At 38.2% G+C, this 23,604-nt stretch overlaps 1 non-coding gene across 1 annotated transcript; it reads right to left on the bottom strand.

Annotated features, from left to right (window-relative positions):
* Positions 1-2,262: 2,262 nt before the first annotated feature.
* LOC148562175 (small nucleolar RNA R71) lies at positions 2,263-2,370 on the bottom strand. Its single transcript, XR_015887912.1, has one exon. It is a non-coding gene; the product is annotated as a small nucleolar RNA R71 (small nucleolar RNA).
* Between the last annotated feature and the right edge of the window lie 21,234 nt (positions 2,371-23,604).

Here is a 23,604-nt window from a genome sequence, read left to right as displayed (position 1 = left end):
AAAAAATTTTAAAAATAAATGTTTTCAAAAAATATTTTTCTTCAGAATTTTTAAGAATGAATTCTAGTGTTTCATGATGATTTGTTGAATCCTGGCTGGCTGTAAACCATGTCTAATCTTTTATACTGGGGTTTCAACTTATCATCACAAGAGCTTGTTGATTCTCACACACTTAGTTGTTCTATACATGGAAGGTATCAACAGCATACTAAAGCTTGGCTAGCTATTAAGCCATGCCTGACCCTCAGATTGGAGCTTTAGACTAAGATTGCAAGATTCCTGGAATTCATATTAAAAATTTTGGAATCCTTATTTTTCTTTTTCAAATAATTTTCGAAAAATCCAAAAAATTTATAAAATCATAAAAAATCAAAAATATTTTTTGTGTTCTTGTTTGAGTCTTGAGTCATGTAATAAGTTTGGTGTCAATTGCATGTGCATCTTGCATTTTTCGAAAATTCTCATGCATTCATAGTGTTCTTCATGATCTTCAAGTTGTTCTTGGTAAGTCTTCTTGTTTGATCTTTGTATTTGCATGTTTTGTGTCTTTTCTTGTTTTTCATATGCATTCTTGAATTCTTAGTGTCTAAGCATTAAAGAATTCTAAGTTTGGTGTCTTGCATGTTTTCCTTGCATTAAAAAATTTTTTTTTCAAAAATATGTTCTTGGTGTTCATCTTGACATTCAAAGTGTTCTTGGTGTTCATCTTGACATTCATAGCATTCTTGCATGCCTTCATTGTTTTAATCTAAAAATTTCATGCATTGCATCATTTTTCTTGTTTTTCTCTCTCATTATAAAAAATTCAAAAATCAAAAAAATATCTTTCCCTTTTTCTCTCTTAAAATTTCGAAAATTAGATTTGACTTTTTCAAAAATTTTTAAAAATCAAGTTGTTTCTTATGAGTCAAATCAAATTTTCAATTTGAAAATCTTATCTTTTTCAAAATCTTTTTCAAAAATCAAATCTTTTTCAAATTTCTTAGTTATTTTCGAAAATTTTAAAAATATTTTTCAAAAATCTTTTTCTTAATTTTATATCAAATGTTCGAAAATAACAATAACAATTAATGTTTTGATTCAAAAATTTCAAGTTTGTTACTTGCTTGTTAAGAAAGATTCAAACTTTAAGTTCTAGAATCATATCTTGTGATTTCTTGTGAATCAAGTCATTAATTGTGATTTTAAAAATCAAATCCTTTTCAAAAACTAATTTCTATCATATCTTTTCAAAAATATTTTTCTTATCTTATCTTTTTCAAAATATGATTTTAAAATATCTTTTCTAACTTCCTAACTTCTTATCTTTTCAAAAATTGATTTTCAAAATTTGTTTCAACTAACTAACTAACTTTTTGTTTTTTTTTCTTATCTTTTTCAAAACTACCTAACTAACTCTCTCTCTCTCTCTCATTTTCGAAAATCCCTTCCCTCTTTTTCAAAATTTCTTTTTAATTAAATAATTATTTTAAATTTTTATTTTAATTTTCGAAAATCACTAACTCTTTTTTCAAAAATAATTTTCGAAAATTCTCCTCTCTCTCATCTCCTTCTATATTTATTTATTCATCTACCAACATCTCTTCCTCACTCACCAAATTCGAACCCCCTCTTCTATCTGTGTTTGAATTTTTTCTCTTCTTCTTCTTTTTCTACTAACAATAAGGAACCTCTTTACTGTGACATAGAGGATTCCTCTTCTTTTCCTTTTCTCTTCTCTTTCTTATGAGCAGGGACAGAGAAAAAGGTATTCTTGTTGAAGCTGATCCAGAACCTGAAAGGACTCTGAAAAGAAAACTAAGAGAAGCTAAATTACAACAATCCAAAGACAACCTTATTGAAAAATTCGAACAAGTAAAGGAGATGGCAGCCGAACCCAACAACAATAATGCAAGGAGGATGCTTGGTGACTTTACTGCACCTAATTCCAATTTACATGGAAGAAGCATCTCCATTCCTGCCATTGGAGCAAACAACTTTGAGCTGAAACCTCAATTAGTTTCTCTGATGCAGCAGAACTGCAAGTTTCATGGACTTCCATCTGAAGATCCTTTTCAGTTCTTAACTGAATTCTTGCAGATCTGTGATACTGTTAAGACTAATGGAGTAGATCCTGAAGTCTACAGGCTCATGCTTTTCCCTTTTGCTGTAAGAGACAGAGCTAGAGTGTGGTTGGACTCTCAACCCAGAGATAGCCTGAACTCTTGGAATAAGCTGGTCACGGCTTTCTTAGCCAAGTTCTTTCCTCCTCAAAAGCTGAGCAAGCTTAGAGTGGATGTTCAAACCTTCAGACAGAAAGAAGGTGAATCCCTCTATGAAGCTTGGGAAAGATACAAACAGTTGACCAAAAAGTGTCCTACTGACATGCTTTCAGAATGGACCATCCTGGATATCTTCTATGATGGTTTGTCTGAGTTATCAAAGATGTCATTGGATACTTCTGTAGGTGGATCCATTCACCTAAAGAAAATGCCTGTAGAAGCTCAAGAACTCATTGACATGGTTGCAAATAACCAGTTCATGTACACTTCTGAAAGGAATCCTGTGAATAATGGGACGCTTATGAAGAAGGGAGTTCTTGAGGTTGATACTCTGAATGCCATATTGGCTCAGAACAAAATATTGACTCAGCAAGTCAATATGATTTCTCAGAGTCTGAATGGAATGCAAGCTGCATCCAACAGTACTCAAGAGGCATCTTCTGAAGAAGAAGCTTATGATCCTGAGAACCCTGCAATAGCAGAGGTGAATTACTTAGGTGAACCTTAAGGAAACACCTATAACTCATCTTGGGGAAATCATCCAAATTTCTCATGGAGGGATCAAAAGCCTCAACAAGGCTTTAATAATGGTGGAAGAAACAGGTTTAGCAATAGCAAGCCTTTTCCATCATCCACTCAGCAACAGACAGAGAATTCTGAGCAGAACCCATCTAGCTTAGCAAACTTAGTCTCTGATCTATCTAAGGCCAATGTAAGTTTCATGAATGAAACAAGGTCTTCCGTTAGAAATTTGGAAGCACAAGTGGGCCAGCTGAGTAAAAGGATCACTGAAATCCCTCCTAGTACTTTCCCAAGCAATACAGAAGAGAATCCAAAAGGAGAGTGCAAGGCCATTGACATAAGCACCATGGCCGAACCTGTAAGGGAAGGAGAGGACGTGAATCCCAAGGAGGAAGACCTCCTAGGACGTCCAGTGGTCAATAAGGAGCTTTCCTCTGAGGAACCAAAGGACTCTGAGGCTCATCTAGAGACCATAAAGATTCCATTGAACCTCCTTATGCCATTCATGAGCTCTGATGAGTATTCCTCTTCTGAAGAGAATGAGGATGTGACTGAAGAGCAAACTGCCAAGTTTCTTGGTGCAATCATGAAGCTGAATGCTAAATTATTTGGTATTGAAACTTGGGAAGATGAACCTCCCTTGTTCATCAATGAACTAAGTGATCTGGATCAACTGACATTGCCTCAAAAGAGACAGGATCCTGGAAAGTTCATAATACCTTGTACCATAGGCACCATGATCTTTAAGGTTCTGTGTGACCTTGGTTCAGGAATAAACCTCATGCCACTCTCTGTAATAGAGAAACTGGGAATCTATGGGGTGCAAGCTGCTAAAATCTCATTAGAGATGGCAGACAATTCAAGAAAACAGGCTTATGGACAAGTAGAGGACGTGTTGGTAAAGGTTGAAGGCCTTTACATCCCTGCTGATTTCATAGTCCTGGATACTGGAAAGGAAGAGGATGAATCCATCATCCTAGGAAGACCTTTCCTAGCCACAGCAAGAGCTGTGATTGATGTGGACAGAGGAGAATTGATCCTTCAATTAAATAAGGACAACCTTGTGTTTACAACTCAAGGATCTCTCTCTGCATCCATGGAGAGGAAGCATAAAAAGCTTCTCTCAAAGCAGAGTTAACCAAAGCCCCCGCAATCAAACTCTAAGTTTGGTGTTGGAAGGCCACAACCAAACTCTAAGTTTGGTGTTGAACTCCCATATCCAAACTCTAAGTTTGGTGTTGGGGAGTTTCAACAATGCTCTGAACATCTGTGAGGCTCCATGAGAGCCCACTGTCAAGCTATTGACATTAAAGAAGCGCTTGTTGGGAGGCAACCCAATTTTTATTTATCTAACTATATTTTTCTTAGTTATATGTCTTTATAGGTTCATGATCATATGGAGTCACAAAATAAACAAAAAAATTAAAAACGGAATAAAAAAAATAGCAGAAGAAAAATCACACCCTGGAGGAGCATCTGTCTGGCGTTCAGCGCCACAACAGAGCATGGTTCTGGCGCTGAACGCCCAAAATGGGCAGCTTCTGGGCGCTGAACGCCCAGAACAAGCATGGTTCTGGCGTTCAACGCCAGAAATGGCCAGTAAATGGGCATTGAACGCCCAAAACGGGCACCAACCTGGCGTTGAACGCCCAGAGTTGGGTGCAAGGGCATTTTGCATGCCTAAATTGGTGCAGGGATGTAAATGCCATGACACCTCAGGATCTGTGGACCCCACAGGATCACCTCAGGATCTATGGACCTCACAGGATCCCTACCCACCTCACCCTCTCTCTCTTTCTCTCCATTCATGACCATCCCTTCTGTTTTCTATTCACCACTCATATCCATACACACATCCCTCCATCTCCTCCATATCTTCTTCTTCTTCTTCTCTTCTTTCTTCTTTTGCTCGAGGGCGAGCAACATTCTAAGTTTGGTGTGGTAAAAGCATAGCTTTTTTTTTTCATAACCATTAATGGCATCTGAGGCCAGAGAAACCTCAAGGAAGAGGAAAGAGAAGACAATTGCCTCCACCTCTGAGCCATGGGAGATGGAAAGATTCATCTCACATGCCCATCATTAAGAAAAAGATGGAGCAAACAAGAGAGCACATTCATAGATCTCAACAGGCACATGAAGAAGCTCATCATCAAGAGATCCCTGAGATACCTCAAGGGATGCACTTTCCTCCACAGAACTATTGGGAGCACATCAACACCTCCCTAGAAGAATTAAGTTCCAACATGGGACAACTAAGGGTGGAACATCAAGAGCAATCCATCATCCTTCATGAAATAAGAGAAGATCAATAAGCAATGAGGGAGGAGCAACAAAGACAAGGAAGAGACATAGAAGAGCTCAAGGACATCATTGGTTCCTCAAGAAGGAAACGCCACCATCACTAAGGTGGATTCATTCCTTGCTCTTATTTCTTCTGTTTTTCGTTTTCTATGTTATGTGCTTATCTATGTTTGTGTCTTCATTACATGATCATTAGTAGTTAGTAACTCTGTCTTAAAGTTATGAATGTCCTATGAATCCATCACCTCTCTTAAAATAAAAACTGTTTTAATTCAAAAGAACAAGAAGTACATGAGTTTCGAATTTATCCTTGAACTTAGCTTAATTATATTGATGTGGTGACAATGCTTCTTATTTTCTGAATGTATGCTTGAACAGTGCATATGTCTTTTGAAGTTGTTATTTAAGAATGTTAAATATGTTGTCTCTTGAAAGAATGATAACTAGGAAACATGTTATTTGATAATCTGAAAAATCATAAAAATGATTCTTGAAGCAAGAAAAAGCAGCAAAGAACAAAGCTTGCAGAAAAAAAAATAGGCGAAAAAAATAGAAAAAAAAGGGAGAAAAAGAAAAAGCAAGCAGAAAAAGCCAATAACCCTTAAAACCAAAAGGCAAGGGTAATAAAAAGGATCCCAAGGCTTTGAGCATCAGTGGATAGGAGGGCCTAAAGGAATAAAATCCTGGTCTAAGCGGCTAAACCAAGCTGTCCCTAACCATGTGCTTGTGGCGTGTAGGTGTCAAGTGAAAACTTGAGACTGAGCGGTTAAAGTCAAGGTCCAAAGCAAAAGAAGAGTGTGCTTAAGAACCCTGGACACCTCTAATTGGGGACTTTAGCAAAGCTGAGTCACAATCTGAAAAGGTTCACCCAATTATGTGTTTGTGGCATTTATGTATCCGGTGGTAATACTGGAAAACAAAGTGCTTAGGGCCACGACCAAGACTCATAAAGAAGCTGTGTTCAAGAATCATCATACTGAACTAGGAGAGTCAATAACACTATCTGAACTCTGAAGTTCCTATAGATGCCAATCATTCTGAACCTCAATGGATAAAGTGATATGGCAAAACTATTCAAGAGGCAAAAAGCTATAAGTCCCGCTCATTTGATTGAAGCTATGTTTCATTGATAGTTTGGAATTTATAGTATATTCTCTTCTTTTTATCCTATTTGATTTTCAGTTGCTTGGGGACAAGCAACAATTTAAGTTTGGTGTTGTGATGAGCGGATAATTTATACGCTTTTGACATTGTTTTTAGTATGTTTTTAGTAGGATCTAGTTACTTTTAGGGATGTTTTCATTAGTTTTTATGTTAAATTCACATTTCTGGACTTTACTATGAGTTTGTGTGTTTTTCTGTGATTTCAGGTATTTTCTGGCTGAAATTGAGGGACTTGAGCAGAAATCAGATTCAGAGGTTGAAGAAGGACTACTGATGCTGTTGGATTCTGACCTCCCTGCACTCAAATTGGATTTTCTGGAGCTACAGAACTCGAAATGGCGTGCGTCCAATTGCGTTGGAAATTAGACATCCAGGGATTTCCAGCAATATATAATAGTCTATACTTTGGCCAAGAATAGATGATGTAAACTGGCGTTCAACGCCAGCTTTCTGCCCAAATCTGGCGTCCAGCGCCAGAAAAGGAGCCAAAACCAGAGTTGAACGCCCAAACTGGCACAAAAACTGGCGTTCAACTCCAAGAAGGACCTCTACACGTGCAACACTCAAGCTCAGCCCAAGCACACACCAAGTGGGCCCCGGAAGTGATTTATGCATCAATTACTTACTCATGTAAACCCTAGTAGCTAGTTTATTATAAATAGGACATTTTACTAGTCTCTTTGATCATCTTTGAATCTTTGATCAGTTGTATGCTATCTTAGATCACGTTTTGGGGGCTGGCCATCTCGGCCATGCCTGGACCTTTCACTTATGTATTTTTAACGGTAGAGTTTCTACACTCCATAGATTAAGGTGTGGAGCTCTGCTGTTCCTCAAAGATTAATGCAAAGTACTACTGTTTTCTATTCAATTCATCTTATTTCGCTTCTAAGATACCCATTTGCACTTCAACCTGAATGTGATGAACGTGACAATCATCATCATTCCCTATGAACGCGTGCCTGACAACCACTTCCGTTCTACATTAGAATTAAATGAGTATCACTTAGATCTCTTAATCGGAATCTTCGTGGCGTAAGCTAGAATGATGGCGGCATTCAAGAGAATTCAGAAAGTCTAAACCTTGTCTGTGGTATTCCGAGTAGGATTCAATGATTGAATGACTGTGACGAGCTTCAAACTCGCGAGTGCTGGGCGTTAGTGACAGACGCAAAAGGAGGGTGAATCCTATTCCAGCATGATCGAGAACCGACAGATGAATAGCCGTGCCGTGACAGGGTGCGTTGATCATTTTCACTGAGAGGAGGGGATGTAGCCACTGACAACGGTGATGCCCTTGCATAAAGCCAGCCATGGAAAGGAGTAAGACTGATTGGATGAAGATAGCAGGAAAGCAGAGGTTCAGAGGAACGAAAGCATCTCCATTCGCTTATCTGAAATTCTCACCAATGAATTACATAAGTATTTCTATCCCTATTCTATTAATTATTATTCGAAAACCCCATTATCAATTTATATCTGCCTAACTGAGATTTGCAAGGTGACCATAGCTTGCTTCATACCAACAATCTCCGTGGGATTCGACCCTTACTCACGTAAGGTATTACTTGGACGACCCAGTGCACTTGCTGGTTAGTTACACGGAGTTGTGAACCATGGTCATGGCATCATATTTTTTGGCGCCATTTCCAAGGAAAGAAAGAGCAATGAATTTTACATAATTAAAGTGTAATCACGATTCCGTGTACCAAACACATATTATTACATTCAATAATTTAATTATATGCATTGAGGAAAATAAAAGAAAAGAAAAAAATAAATAATAAATAAATAAAAAGAGGAGAAAAAGAAAAGAAAAAGAGCAAATAATAAAAAGGGACAAAATGCCCCAAAGTAAATGGTGAAAGCAATGCATACGAGTTGTACTCAAAATTGGGATGCATGAATATGTGAAAAACATAATTAATGGGTAGTTAGATTTTGCATGTGATTACATGGATTGGCTTAAGTTAGGTGAAAATTTTAAGTTAATTAAGGATTCAGATTTTAGCCCACTTGACCAAATATAATCCTACCTTGACCCTAACCCCATTACAACCCTTAAAAGACCTCTTGATATGTGTATTTGTGCATCAAATTATTTGTTGATTGGTAGAAGAAGAGCAAGCTTTAGAAAGCAAGGTTAGTAGAGAATTGAGAGAATCGAACCTTAAACACCTGAGCAATTAGAGTGTATACACTTCCAGTGAGAGGGTTCGATGCTCGATTCTTTGTTCCCGGCTTTCATGAGCTATTTTCTTCTATAAGTCTACTTGTACTTTATTTAGAGATTTGAATTAGTAGAATCCAGTTTATATTTATTCTTGGAGAATTTATTTACTTTTTAACCAAGTAGGCAATAGCATTTTACATTTAGTTGCATACATATAGATAGGTTGCATTTCAAAATTTCTACCATTCCTCTTCACTGCTTTATAGCTTCTCTTGAGCTTAGCTTGAGGACATGCTAATGTTTAAGTGTGTAGAGATTTGATGCACCACTATTTCGTGGTACATTTTGTACCTAATTGAGTGGATTTTATCCACTAAACTCACACTTATTCATATAATTCGCATGTTTTATATTTTCCTTCCTAATTCTGTGCTATGATTGAAAACATGCTTTTTTGGCCTTAAATTACTAATTTTAATCCTCTCTTATTACCATTAGATGCCTTGATATGTGTGTTAAGTGATTTCAGGGTTTATAGGGCAAGAATGACTTAGAGGATGAAAAGAAAGCATGCAAAAGTGGAAGGAATACAAGAAATTGAAGGAATTGCTAAATCTGTCAAACCTGACCTCTTCGCACTAAATCGACCATAACTTGAGCTACAAAGGTCCAAATGAGGCGGTTCCAGTTGCGTTAGAAAGTTAACATCCGGGACTTCGAAATGATATATAATTTGTCATATTTTCCATGCTTTTAGGAGACACGCACGCGTAGATTACGTGTACCCATGACCTTGCGAAAGTTCAATCCACGCGTACGCGTGGACGACGCATATGCGTGACAGAGCCACGTGCTGGACGTATCAGAAATCATTGGGTGCGATTTCTGAGCTGTTTTTGGCCCAATCTTAAGCCCGAAAAACATAGATTAGAGGCTGCAGAGTGGAGAAATCACAATCATTCATTCATTGAACATTCGTTCAAAACTTAGGTTTTAGATGTAGTTTTCTAGAGAGAGAGAGGTGGTGCATGAATTGTGAATCACACCTTTCACAACTCGTACCACTAATCAGCAAGTGCAATGGGTCGTCCAAGTAATACCTTACGTGAGTAAAGGTCGATCCCACGGAGATTGTCGGCTTGAAGCAAGCTATGGTTATCTTGTAACTCTTAGTCAGGATATCAATTATAATTATCAGTTGACTTGCAAATGAACAAGAGAGCATGGATTAAATACTTGTTATGCAGTATTGGAGAATATGTTGGAGTTTTGGAGATGCTTTGTCTTCTGAATCTCTGCTTTCCCCTGTCTTCTTCTTCACGCATGCAAGGTTCCTGCTATGGCAAGTTGTGTGTTGGTGGATCACCGTTGTCAATGGCTACCATCCGTCCTCTCAGTGAAAATGGTCCAGGTGCGCTGTCACCACATGGATAATCATCTGTCGGCTCTCACTCATGCTGGAATAGGATCCATTGATCCTTTTGCGTCTGTCACTACGCCCATCCTTTGTGAGTTTGAAGCTTGTCACAGTCATTCAATCCCTGAATCCTACTCGAAATACCACAGACAAGGTTTAGACTTTCTGGATTCTCAAGAATGCTGCCAATGGATTCTAGCTTATACCACGAAGATTCTGATTAAGGAATCCAAGAGATACTCATTCAATTGAAGGTAGAACAGAGGTGGTTGTCTGGCATACGTTCATAGGTTGAGAATGGTGATGAGTGTCACGGATCATCACATCCATCATATTGAAGTACGAATGAACATCTTAGATAGAAACAAGTGTGTTTGAATAGAAAACAGAAATAATTGCATTAATTTATCGAGACACAGCAGAGCTCCTCACCCCCAACAATGGAGTTTAGAGACTCATGCCGTCAAAGAGTACAAAGTTCAGATCTAAAATGTCATGAGATACAAAATAAATCTCTAAAAGTTGTTTAAATACCAAACTAGTAACCTAGGATTACAGAAAATGAGTAAACTAGGATAGATAGTGCAGAAATCTACTTCCGGGGCCCACTTGGTGTGTGCTGGGGCTGAGACTTGAGCTTTACATGTGCCTAGGCTGTTTCTGGAGTTAAACGCCAGGTTGTAACCTGTTTCTGGCATTTAACTCCAACTTGTAACCTGTTTCTGGCGTTTAACGCCAGAATGCAACATGGAACTGGCGTTGAATGCCAGTTTACGTCATCTATCCTTGAACAAAGCATGGACTATTATATATTGCTGAAAAATCCTTGATGTCTACTTTTCAACGTAATTGAGAGCGTGCTAATTGGACTTCTGTAGCTCCAAAAAATCCATTCTAAGTGCAGGGAGGTCAGAATCCAACAACATCAGCAGTCCTTTTTCAGCCTGAATCAGATTTTTGTTCAGCTCCCTCAATTTCAGCCAGAAAATACCTAAAATTACAGAAAAACACATAAACTTATAGTAAAGTCCAAAAATATGAATTTTGCCTAGAAACTAATAAAAATATACTAAAAACTAACTAAAACATACTAAAAACTACATGAAATTAACCCCAAAAAGCGTATAAAATATCCGCTCATCACAACACCAAACTTAAACTGTTGCTTGTCCCCAAGCAACTAGACAAATAAAATAGGATAAAAAGAAATCAAGAAGCAATAATATCTTAGAGTTTCAAGTGAAGCTCAGATTCTAATTAGATGAGCGGGACTAGTAGCTTTTTGCTTCCGAACAGTTTTGGCATCTCACTTTATCCTTTGAAATTCAGAATGATTGGCATCCATAAGAACTCAAAATTCAGATAGTATTATTGATTCTCCTAGTTTAGTATGTTGATTCTTGAACACAGCTACTTTATGAGTCTTGGCTGTGGCCCTAAGCACTTTGTTTTCCAGTATTACCACCGGATACATCAATGCCACAGACACAAAACTGGGTGAACCTTTTTAGATTGTGACTCAGCTTTGCTAGAGTCCCCACTTAGAGGTGTCTAGGGTTCTTAAGCACACTCTTTTTTTTTGCTTTGGGCCTCGACTTTAACCGCTCAGTCTCAAACTTTTGGCTTGACACCTTCACGCCACAAGCACATGGTTAGGGACAGCTTGGTTTAGCCGCTTAGGCTAGGATTTTATTCCTTTAAGCCCTCCTATCCACTGATGCTCAAAGCCTTGGATCCTTTTTATTACCCTTGCCTTTTGGTTTTAAGGGCTATTGGCTTTTTCTGCTTGCTTTCTCTCTCTTTCTCTCTCTCTCTCTCTCTCTCTCTCTCTCTCTCTCTTTCTCTTTTTTCGCAAACTTTTGTATTCACTGCTTTTTCTTGCTTCAAGAATCAATTTTATAATTTTTCATATTATCAATAATATTTCTCTTGTTCATCATTCTTTTAGGAGCCAACAACTTTAACATTCATAAAATTCAATATCAAAAACATGCACTGTTCAGGCATTCATTCAGAAGACAAAAAGTATTGCCACCACATATAGATAATTAGAATTTTCCTTATTAAAAACTCGAAAAAAAATTTGCCTCCTTATTCTAAAAATCTGCTATTTTATTCATGTTTGATGATGATGAGAAAAATAAATTATAGTTTAATTGGAGATAAAATCAAAATAGAGATACTAATTACTACCACTCATATATGACTTCTAAGGTAAATTTCTAATAAGAATAATTATCACAGAGTTAAGGCTAAGATTAGAACTCAACAACATTGAATTTGGGATGTGGATGCCTCTTTAGTATGTGGAGTGCTTGGCCCTTCAAGAGATAGCTTCTGGCGCTTCAATTCATTCAATTCACGCCCTTGCTCTTCTTGTTCTCTAAGCAGTTTGCAGAGCATGCTGTTTTGATTTTGCTGTTCTTCTTTCAGTTGATCCACAGCTTCTTGCAACTTGGTGACAGATGCTTCTAGGCCCTCCCAGTATTCAATTTGAGGGATTTCCGGGAGGAACTCCTGTGCTTTCCTCTTGATGGTGTCGTCCTGCACTTGTTGTCCTTCCATAGACTTTTTGGTGATTGGTTGCTCAACTGAGATATACTCATCTACTCCCATTTTTACCCCAGCATCTTTACATAACAGAGAGACCAGGCTTGGATAAGCCAATCTGGCATCTTTGGAGTTCTTGGTTGCAATTTTGTAAAACTCACAAGCAATCAGCTGATGAACTTCCACTTCTTTTTCCAGCATAATGCAATGAATCATCACTGCTCTTCTGATGGTGACCTCAGAGCGGTTGCTAGTGGGCAGTATAGAGCGCCCAATGAAGTTCAGCCAGCCTCTGGCGACTGGTTTGAGATCTCCTCTTTTGAGTTGGTTTGGGGCACCCTTTGTGTTGGTTGTCCATTTGGCTCCAGGGAGGCATATGTCCTCTAGGATTTTGTCCAAGCTCAGGTTTGATCTCATCATTCTCCTATTAAAGGAGTCTAGGTCATCTTACAGTTGAGGCAGCTTGAAGATCTCCCTTATTTTGTCAGGGTGGGTGTGAACAATCTTCCCTCTGACCAGAGTTCTATAGTCATAGAATGCGGTTCCAGCTATTCTCTGCCTATCCGTCTGCCACAGATTAGCATAGAATTCCTGAACCATGTTTCTTCCCACCTTTGTTTCAGGATTAGCTAGGACTTCCAAGCTCCTGTTTCGAATTTGCTCTTGGATCTCCGGATATTCGTCTTCTTTCAGATCGAATTTAACTTCCGGGATCACTGACCTTAGACCCATTATTTTGTAGTAATGATCTGAATGTTCTTTGGTTAAGAACTTCCCTTGGTTCCAAAGTGGTTTTGAAATATTCTCTTTCTTGCCTCTTAAGTTGGTTTGTTTTCCCTTAGGAGCCATGATCTTGGTGGGTATTGGCTTAGTGATCACGGATAAACACACCAAACTTAGAGGTTTGCTTGTCCTCAAGCAAAAGAACAGAATGGAGAGGGATAGAGGGAGAGCCAAGTTCGAATTGTGGAAGAGAGGGGGAGGCCGAACGAGGATTTAAAGGGAAGGGGGGGTGGGTTTTTGAAAATTTTTGAAAAAGATATGATAGAAGATGTGATTTAAAATTGAAAAGATATGAAAGATATTTGAAAAATATAGATTTGTTCTAAAAAAATTGTGAAGATTTGAAAAAGATATTGATGAGTTTGGAAAAGAAAAAAAATTTGAAAAAGATAGATATGTTTTAAAAAAAAGATTTGAAAAGAAGTTGAAGAGGATTAAAAAAAAGGTTTATATTTAGAATTAAGATACATTTGATATCTTTGAAAAAAGGATTTGAAAAATTAGGATTTGTAATATGTTTATGCAAGAAATCATGAGTTGAAACATAAAAAATGGAAAAAATTTGAAGTGAAAACGAAATTACCTACTCCCCACAATCCTGGCGTTAAACGCCCAACTGCTGCATGTTTTGGGCGTTTAACGCCCAGTTGGTGCTTGGTCTGGGCATTTAACGCCCAGCTGTTGCTTCTAGCTGGCGTTAAACGCCAGAAACTCCTTTGTCACTGGGCGTTTTTGTGAACGCCCAGGATGCTGTAAATCTGGCGTTTAACGCCCAGATGGCTATCTCTACTGGCGTTAAATGCCCAGTAGATGCTCCTTTTGGACGTTTAGCGCCCAAAACAGCTCTTACTGGCTTTTTTTCGCACCAGTGAGCTTCTTTTTGCTGTTTTGTATTCTGAATCCTTCTGCAACCCTGTGAACTTATGCAATTGATTCTTTACCTTGAAGATTATTTATATTAAACCTGTATAGTATTAAAATAAAAAAATAAATAAGAAAAAGTTTTGCTAATGGCTGGGTTGCCTCCCAGCAAGCGCTTCTTTATTGTCTTTAGCTAGACCTTGCTGAGCTTTTAATCTAGCCTCAGCCTTGAGCATTCTTGCTCAACATTGCCTTCTCACCCAATCCTTTCTACGGGTACTTACAGTCCGTTCCAGGATTCTTTTTAGTTCTCTATTAGAGACATCAGCTTGCCCATTTGTCTGTGGATGATATGGAGTTGCCACCTTGTGGCTAATTCCATATCGGACCATAGCAGAGTAAAGCTGTTTGTTGCAGAAGTGAGTTCCCCCATCACTAATTAGTGCTCTAGGGACACTAAATCTGCTGAAGATATGTTTCCGGAGGAACTTCAGCACTGTCTTAGTATCATTAGTGGGTGTGGCAATGGCCTCTACCCATTTGGATATATAGTCGACTGCAACCAGAATATAAGTGTTTGAGTATGATGGTGGGAAAGGCCCCATGAAGTCAATACCCCATACATCAAACAACTCAATCTCCAAGATTCCTTGTTGAGGCATGGCGTAACCATGAGGCAGATTACCAACTCTCTGGCAACTGTCACAGTTACGTACAAACTCTCGGGAATCTCTATAGAGGGTAGGCCAGTAGAAGCCACATTGAAGGACCTTGGTGGCTGTTCGCTCACCTCCGAAATGGCCTCCATATTGTGACCCATGGCAATGCCATAAGATCTTCTGTGCTTCTTCTCTAGGCACACACCTTCGGATTATTCCGTCTGCACATCTCTTAAAGAGATAGGGTTCATCCCACAAGTAGTACTTTGCATCAATAATTAATTTTTTCTTTTGTTGCCTGCTGTACTCCTTGGGTATGAACCTTGCAGCTTTATAGTTTGCAATGTCTGCAAACCATGGCGTTTCCTGAATGGCGAACAAATGCTCATCAGGAAAGGTTTCAGAGATCTCAATAGAGGGAAAGGACGCCCCTTCTACTGGCTCTATCCGGGACAGATGATCAGCCACTTGGTTTTCTGTCCCTTTTTTGTCTCTTATTTCTATATCAAACTCTTGCAGAAGCAACACCCATCTTATGAGCCTGGGTTTTGAATCCTGCTTTGTAAGTAGATATTTAAGAGCAGCATGGTCAGTGTACACAATCACTTTTGATCCTACTTAGTATGATCTAAACTTGTCAATGGCATAAACCACTGCAAGCAATTCTTTTTCTGTGGTTGTGTAATTTTTCTAGGCATCATTTAAAACACGGCTAGCATAATAAATGACATGCAGAAGCTTGTCATGCCTCTGCCCCAGTACTGCACCAATGGCATGGTCACTGGCATCACACATTAATTCGAATGGTAATGTCCAGTCTGGTGCAGAAATAACTGGTGCTATGACCAGCTTAGCTTTCAGGGTTTCAAACGCCTGCAGGCACTCTGTGTCAAACACAAATGGCGTGTCAACAGCTAGCAGGTTGCTCAGAGGTTTTGCAATTTTTAAAAAATCCTTTATAAACCTCCTATAGAATCCTGCATGCCCCGGAAAGCTTCTGATTGCCTTAACATTGGCAGGTGGTGGTAATTTTTCAATTACCTCTACCTTAGCTTGATCCACCTCTATTCCCTTGTTTGAAATCTTGTGCCCAAGAACAATCCCTTCAGTCACCATAAGGTGACATTTTTCCCAGTTTAAAACCAGGTTAATCTCTTGGCATCTTTTCAGAACCAGTGTCAGGTGATCAAGACAGAAGCTGAATGAGTCTCCATATACTAAGAAGTCATCCATGAAGACTTTCAGAAATGTTTCTACCATCTCAGAGAAAATAGAGAGCATGCATCTCTGAAAGGTTGCAGGTGCATTACACAGCCCAAATGGCATCCTTCTGTAGGCAAATACTCCAGATGGACATGTGAATGCTATTTTCTCTTGATCCTGGGGATCTACTACAATTTGGTTGTAGCCTGAATAGCCATCCCAGAAGCAGTAATAATCATGACCTGCTAGTCTTTCTAGCATCTGGTCTATGAATGGTAAAGGAAAATGATCCTTTCTGGTGGCTGTATTGAGCCTTCTATAGTCAATACACATGTGCCACCCTGTAACTGTTCTTGTAGGAACCAGTTCATTTTTTTCATTATGAACCACTGTCATGCCTCCCTTTTTGGGGATAACTTGAACAGGGCTCACCCAGGGGCTATCAAAAATAGGATAAATAATCCCAACCTCCAGTAACTTGGTGACCTCTTTCTGCACCACTTCCTTCATGGCTGGATTTAGCCGCCTCTGTGGTTGAACCACTGGCTTAGCATCATCCTCCAATAGGATCTTGTGCATACATCTAGCTGGGCTTATGCCCTTAAGGTCACTTATGGACCACCCAAGAGCTGTCTTGTGTGTCCTTAGCACTTGAAGTAGTGCTTCCTCTTCCTGTGGATTTAAAGCAGAGCTTATGATCACCGGAAAAGTGTCACCTTCTCCCAGAAATGCATATTTCAGGAATGGTGGTAGTGGTTTGAGCTCGGGTTTTGGAGGTTTTTCCTCTTCCTGAGGAATTTCCAGAGGCTCTTTTATCTCCTCTGAACCCTCCAAATCAGGCTGAGCATCTTTAAAGATGTCTTCTAGCTCTGATTCGAGACTCTCAGCCATGTTGATCTCCTCTACCAAAGAGTCAATAAGATCAACTTTCATGCAGTCTTTTGGTGTGTCTGGATGCTGCATGGCTTTGACAGTATTTAACTTGAACTCATCCCTCATTGACCCTCAGGGTTACTTCTCCCTTTTGGACATCAATGAGAGTTCGTCCAGTTGCTAGGAAAGGTCTTCCTAGAATGAGAGTAGCACTCTTGTGCTCCTCCATTTCCAGCACTACAAAGTCAGTGGGAAAGGCAAATGGCCCAACTCTGACAATCATGTCTTCAATCACGCCTGATGGGTATTTAATGGAGCCATCAGCAAGTTGGAGACATATCCTGGTTGGTTTGACTTCTTCAGTTAAACCAAGCTTTCTGATAGTGGATGCAGGTATTAGGTTGATGCTTGCCCCAAGGTCACATAGAGCTGTCTTGGTGCAATCATCCTCTAATATGCATGGTATCATAAAGCTCCCGGGATCTTTAAGCTTTTCTGGGAAGCTTTTCAGAATGACTGCACTACATTCCTCAGTGAGGAGAACTCTTTCAGTTTCTCTCCAATCCTTCTTATGACTCAAGATCTCTTTCATGAACTTGGCATAAGAGGGTATTTGCTCAAGTGCCTTTGCGAACGGAATCTTTATTTCAAGAGTCCTGAGGTGGTATGCAAAGCGAGCAAATTGCTTATTCTGCTCCTCTTGGCGAATTTTTTAAGGATAAGGTATCTTGGCTTTGTATTCCTCAACCTTGGTTGCTGTAGGTTTATTTCCTACAGAAGTGGTTGGAGAAGCCTTTTTAGAGGGGTTGTTATCAGCACTTGTGTGTGTCTGATCCATCACTGGCGTTTGAATGCCAGGGTTAGAAGCTTGATTGGCGTTGGACGCCAGCTTCTTACCTATTTCTGGCGTTTGAACGCCAGAACTGAGCTTCCATTGGGTGTTTGATGCCAGCTCCTTGCTTGTTTCTGGCGTTTGAACGCCAGAATTGTTCCTCTCTGGGCTCTTACTGTCCTCAGAGGAATTTTGGATAATATTTTGCTCATCCTCTGTCAGTTGTTCTTTCCTTGGCTTTCTGCTGCTCTGAAGTGAGGTATTTAATATTTTTCCACTTCTTAATTGAACTGCCTGGTATTCATCTGTTATCTACTTTGATAACTGCTATTTTGTCTAATTCAATTGTGCCTCCATATTTTTATTAGCATTTTTAGTGTCTTGTAGCATCTCCTTGAATTCCGCTAGCTATTTTGTTAGAAAGCACAATTGTTGATTGAGTTCAGCAACTTGTTCTGGAGGACCAAGTTCAGTAGACACTACTTTGGCTTCTTCTTTTATGGAGAGCCCATTACTTATGTACAGATGCTGGTTTCTAGCAACTATATCAATAAGCTCTTGAGCCTCTTCAATAGTTTTCCTCATGTGTATAGATCCACCAGCAGAGTGGTCTAGGGACATCTGAGCTCCTTCTGTAAGCCCATAGTAGAAGATGTCTAACTGCACCCACTCTGAAAACATTTCAGAGGGGCATTTTCTTAGCATCTCTCTGTATCTCTCCCAGGCATCATAAAGAGATTCATTATCTCCTTGTTTAAAGCCTTGGATGTTTAGCCTTAGCTGTGTCATCCTTTTTGGAGGGAAATATTGATTCAGGAATTTTTCTGACAGCTGTTTCCATGTCCTTATGCTAGCCTTAGGTTGGTTATTTAACCACCTCTTAGCTTGGTCTTTTACAGCAAATGGAAACAGTAATAATCTGTAGACATCCTGATCTACTTCTTTATCATGTACTGTGTCAGCAATTTGTAAAAACTGTGCCAAAAACTCTGTAGGTTCTTCCTGTGGAAGACCAGAATACTGGCAACTTTGCTGCACCATGATAATGAGCTGAGGATTCAACTCAAAGCTACTGACTCCGATGGAAGGTATATAGATACTACTCGCATATGAAGCAGTAGTGGGGTTAGCATATGACCCCAGAGTCCTTTTGGACTGTTCATTTCCACTTAGATCCATGATGGATAAAATAAAATTGATGTGAATTGCAAAGAAGATATATTTTTTTTTTGTTGAAGTAGAACAAACCAAATTATTAAGATAAATAAAAATAATAAGATAAGATAAAATAAAATAATTCGGAATTAAAATGTAAATTTCAAAAACCAAGGGAAAAATAAATTTGAAAATGAAAATAATTACTTAATTGAGAAGATTTGAAAAACTCTGGATATGATTTTTGAAAAAGATTTTGAATTTTGAAAGGATTTGATTTTAAGATAAAAATCTGAATTTTTAAAAGTAATTTTCGAAAATTTAATTTAAAATAAAGAGAAAAGATATTTTTGAATTTAATGAGGAAAGAGAAAAACAATAAAATGACACAAGACTTAAAATTTTTAGATCTAATGCTCCTTATTTTCGAAAATTTGGAGGAAAACCACCAAGGAACACCAAACTTAAAAATTTTAAGATCAAAATACAAGAAAGACTCAAGAACACCTTGAATATTCACAAGAACACGAAGAACAAAAAGTCAAAGACTCAAAGGACCCAAGAACATAAAAAAAGAACACCAAAATTAAAATTTTTAGAAAACCAAAAATAAATTTTCGAAAATTGAATAAGAACTAACAAGAAAACACCAAACTTAAAACTTGACACAAGATTTAATCAAAGAAAAATTATTTTTGAAAAAGTTTTAAAAGGAAGATACCCAATCACCAAGAACATAAGCACAACGCTCTAGCCAATTGAGCTATAAATTGAAAGTGTTTTAATAAAGGTATTTAATATATAAAATATTTAAAAAAAATTTTGGATACTAATAATTCGAAAATGCACAAGAAAAACAAGAAAAATCACAAAACAAGGAAAACCAAAGATCAAACAAGGGATATAAACAAGAACAACTTGAAGATTAAGAAAGAACAATGAACACAAATTCGAAAATTTAAAAGAAAACAAAAACATGCAATTGACACCAAACTTAAAATATAAAACTAAACTCAAACAGAAAAACTCAATTATCAGTTTATAAAATTTTCGAAAAAATTTAAAAAGAGAAAATAAGGATTTAAAAAAAGAAATTTCAACCAAAAACAATAATAGAAGACTCTAGACCAAAAAGAAAAATTTTTCCTAATCTAAGCAACAAAATAAACCGTCATTTGTCCAAACTCGAACGATCCATGGCAACGGCGCCAAAAACTTGGTGCACGAATTGTGAATCACACCTTTCACAACTCGTACCACTAACCAGCAAGTGCACTGGGTCGTCTAAGTAATACCTTACGTGAGTAAGGGTCGATCCCACGGAGATTGTCGGCTTGAAGCAAGCTATGGTTATCTTGTAATTCTTAGTCAGGATATCAATTATAATTATCAGTTGACTTGCAAATGAACAAGAGAGCATGGATTAAATACTTGTTATGCAGTAATGGAGAATATGTTGGAGTTTTGGAGATGCTTTGTCTTCTGAATCTCTGCTTTCCCCCTGTCTTCTTCTTCACGCACGCAAGGTTCCTCCTATGGCAAGTTGTGTGTTGGTGGATCACCGTTGTCAATGGCTACCATCCGTCCTCTCAGTGAAAATGGTCCAGGTGCGCTATCACCGCACGGCTAATCATCTGTCGGCTCTCACTCATGCTGGAATAGGATCCATTGATCCTTTTGCGTCTGTCACTACGCCCAACCCTTGTGAGTTTGAAGCTCGTCATAGTCATTCAATCCCTGAATCCTACTCGGAATACCACTGACAAGGTTTAGACTTTCTGGATTCTCAAGAATGCTGCCAATGGATTCTAGCTTATACCACGAAGATTCTGATTAAGGAATCCAAGAGATACTCATTCAATCGAAGGTAGAACGGAGGTGGTTGTCAGGCACACGTTCATAGGTTGAGAATGGTGATGAGTGTCACGGATCATCACATCCATCATATTGAAGTACGAATGAACATCTTAGATAGAAACAAGCGTGTTTGAATAGAAAACAGAAATAATTGCATTAATTCATCGAGACACAGCAGAGCTCCTCACCCCCAACAATGGAGTTTAGAGACTCATGCCGTCAAAGAGTACAAAGTTCAGATCTAAAATGTCATGAGATACAAAATAAATCTCTAAAAATTGTTTAAATACCAAACTAGTAACCTAGGTTTATAGAAAATGAGTAAACTAGGATAGATACTGCAGAAATCCACTTCTGGGGCCTACTTGGTGTGTGCTGGGGCTGAGACTTGAGCTTTACACGTGCCTAGGCTGTTTCTGGAGTTCAACGCTAGGTTGTAACCAATTTCTGGCGTTTAACTCCAACTTGTAACCTGTTTCTGGCGTTTAACGCTAAAATGCAATATGGAACTGGCGTTGAATGCCAGTTTACGTCATCTATCCTTGAACAAAGTATGGACTATTATATATTGTTGGAAAGCCCCGGATGTCTACTTTCCAACGAATTAAGAGCGCGCCAATTGGACTCCTGTAGCTCCAAGAAATCCATTCTGAGTGAAGGGAGGTCAGAATCCAACAACATCAGCAGTCATTTTTCAGCTTGAATCAGATTTTTGCTCAGCTCCCTCAATTTCAGCCAGAAAATATCTAAAATTACAGAAAAACACACAAACTCATAGTAAAGTCCAGAAATATGAATTTTTCCTAGAAACTAATAAAAATATACTAAAAACTAACTAAAACATACTAAAAACTACATGAAATTAACCCCAAAAAGCGTATAAAATATCCGCTCATCAAGAAGCTCTCTCCTCTCTCTAGGTTTTAGGATTTTAGGTTTAATTTTTCTTAATTTTAGAATTCTACCTTGCTTCAATTTAGGTTTCTTCTACCTTAATTTTTCTAGTACTTTAGTTTACTTATTTCTCTTGTTGATTTGTTTATTTTTCCAATTTGGTTTATGAATTCCATGTTAGATTCAATTTCTTATTTAATGCAATTTGAGGTATTTTGGATTTATGATTGCTTTCTTCTATTTATATTATTGATGCTTGCAATTGGTTGTTTGGATTTTAATATTCCTTGTTAGTTTTTTATGTTTTTATGTTGTGCCTTCTAAGTGTTTGAAAAAATGCTTGGGGAGATTTTAACTTAGATTTTCCTATTCTTAACTTGGATTGATTAATTGGAGACTCTTGAATTATCAAAGGTCTTTTATTGATTGGTATTTGAAACTTGCTAATTGATTTGAATTCCACTAACTCTAGTCTTTCCTTGAGAGTTGACTAGGACTTGAGGAATCAATGATTTATCTCCTTGACTTTCTTTCATAGTTAGAGGTTGACTAAGTGGGAGCAATGGATGATAACTATCATAATTGATGATGATAATGAGGATAGGAATTCCAATTCTCAATACTTGTTAAGACTTTTCTTAATTGTTAGTTTATTTTCGTGTCATTTACATTCCTTGTTCAACTTTTCAAAAACCCAAAATATACTATCTCATAACCGATAATAACTACACTTCCCTAAAATTCCTTGAGAGACGACCCGAGGTTTAAATACTTCGGTTTATTTTTATTGGGTTTGCTTAAGTGACAAACAATTTTTTTATATGAAAGGATTATTGTTGGTTTAGAAACTATACTTGCAACGAGAATTTATTGTGAAATTCTTTTCTAGCAAAAATCCATTCGTTAATCACACGAGTATAAGGGGGAAAATAATCTCCGTATGTGAGGCCAAGTATAGAAGACAATGGAGGAGAGGAACAACGTGATAAAGAAAAGAGACATCGTGAGATCTGATGTAGAGAGCAGACAACCTCAGGGAGGCAAAAGTCCTATAAGAATGGAAGAAGCTAGAAAGGTTACATCTGTCAAGGACCCGCATGGGAATGGCTGGACGAAGAAGTTTGAAGTCCCAATAGCAAAAGAGAATTTCAATTGGTTGTTGAGGAGCTTAGTATGAGGAACGACGAAGGCCATCGACTTCAGATCGTTACAAAGATCGATCAGCAAGAATTTTTCTCAGGTTGTTGAAGTCAGAGAACTTGGAGCGTATAAAGCCTTATTAGTTTTCGACTTTGTGAAGAATGCAGAGGAAGTGCTTACTTTCAAAATGAACACATTCCTATAATTTTTTCATAATGTATGGAGATGGGAGGAATCAGAACGTAGTGAGACTAGAAGAATTTGGCTAGAATGTTATGGAGTGCCTTTACATGTTTGGTAGAGGAGGCGTTCAATACAATAGGCAGTCTATGGGGGGAAGTAGTCAAGTGCAATGAAATGACGAAATCTGCCACATCTTTTAGTGCCGGCCGAATATTAATTAATACTTGTGTTTTTTACGTAATAAAGGAATGGATGCATATCACTGTAGGCACGAGTGGCTTTGATGTTTTCGTAAAAGAGGTGGGACGTGAGATGTATGGAGAAACATGCTTGATGGAAGATGAAACCATAAGGCCAACAAGTGAAAGCTCTAGTTCACATGCCAGTGAGATGGTGGCGATGGCGGCGGTGTGGGATCCGGCAGTTGAGCTTATCATGACACGGGTTAAGGACGATGAAGAAGATAAGGGTAGAATGGTAACTTCATAAATTTTTTGAATGAACTCAATCAAGAGTATTCAAATCTGTATCAATTGCAACGGATAACGGGCTCTTTCAAAATTAAAGAAATTAATGGGAAGGCTGATTCTCAGGGATTTTATGATTGTGCGGAGATTGAGTCGGAAAGAATGGTTACACAGGTTTGCTTTGATAAAGGAAGTGGGTCTGAAAAATTTGAAGAAGGGATCCAAGGGAAGAATGAATCAAGGCTGGGTTCAAAAAATGGGAAGACCCAGAAAACACGCTACAATGATCGGCTCCTATTGGGCCATGTA

This window comes from Arachis ipaensis, chromosome B6 (assembly GCF_059453495.1).
Source record: "Arachis ipaensis isolate K30076 ecotype BB chromosome B6, ASM5945349v1, whole genome shotgun sequence".
NCBI lineage: Eukaryota > Viridiplantae > Streptophyta > Magnoliopsida > Fabales > Fabaceae > Arachis > Arachis ipaensis.
The sequence above is the reverse complement of the archived record's forward strand: the minus strand, read 5'-3'. Positions and strand labels throughout refer to the sequence as shown.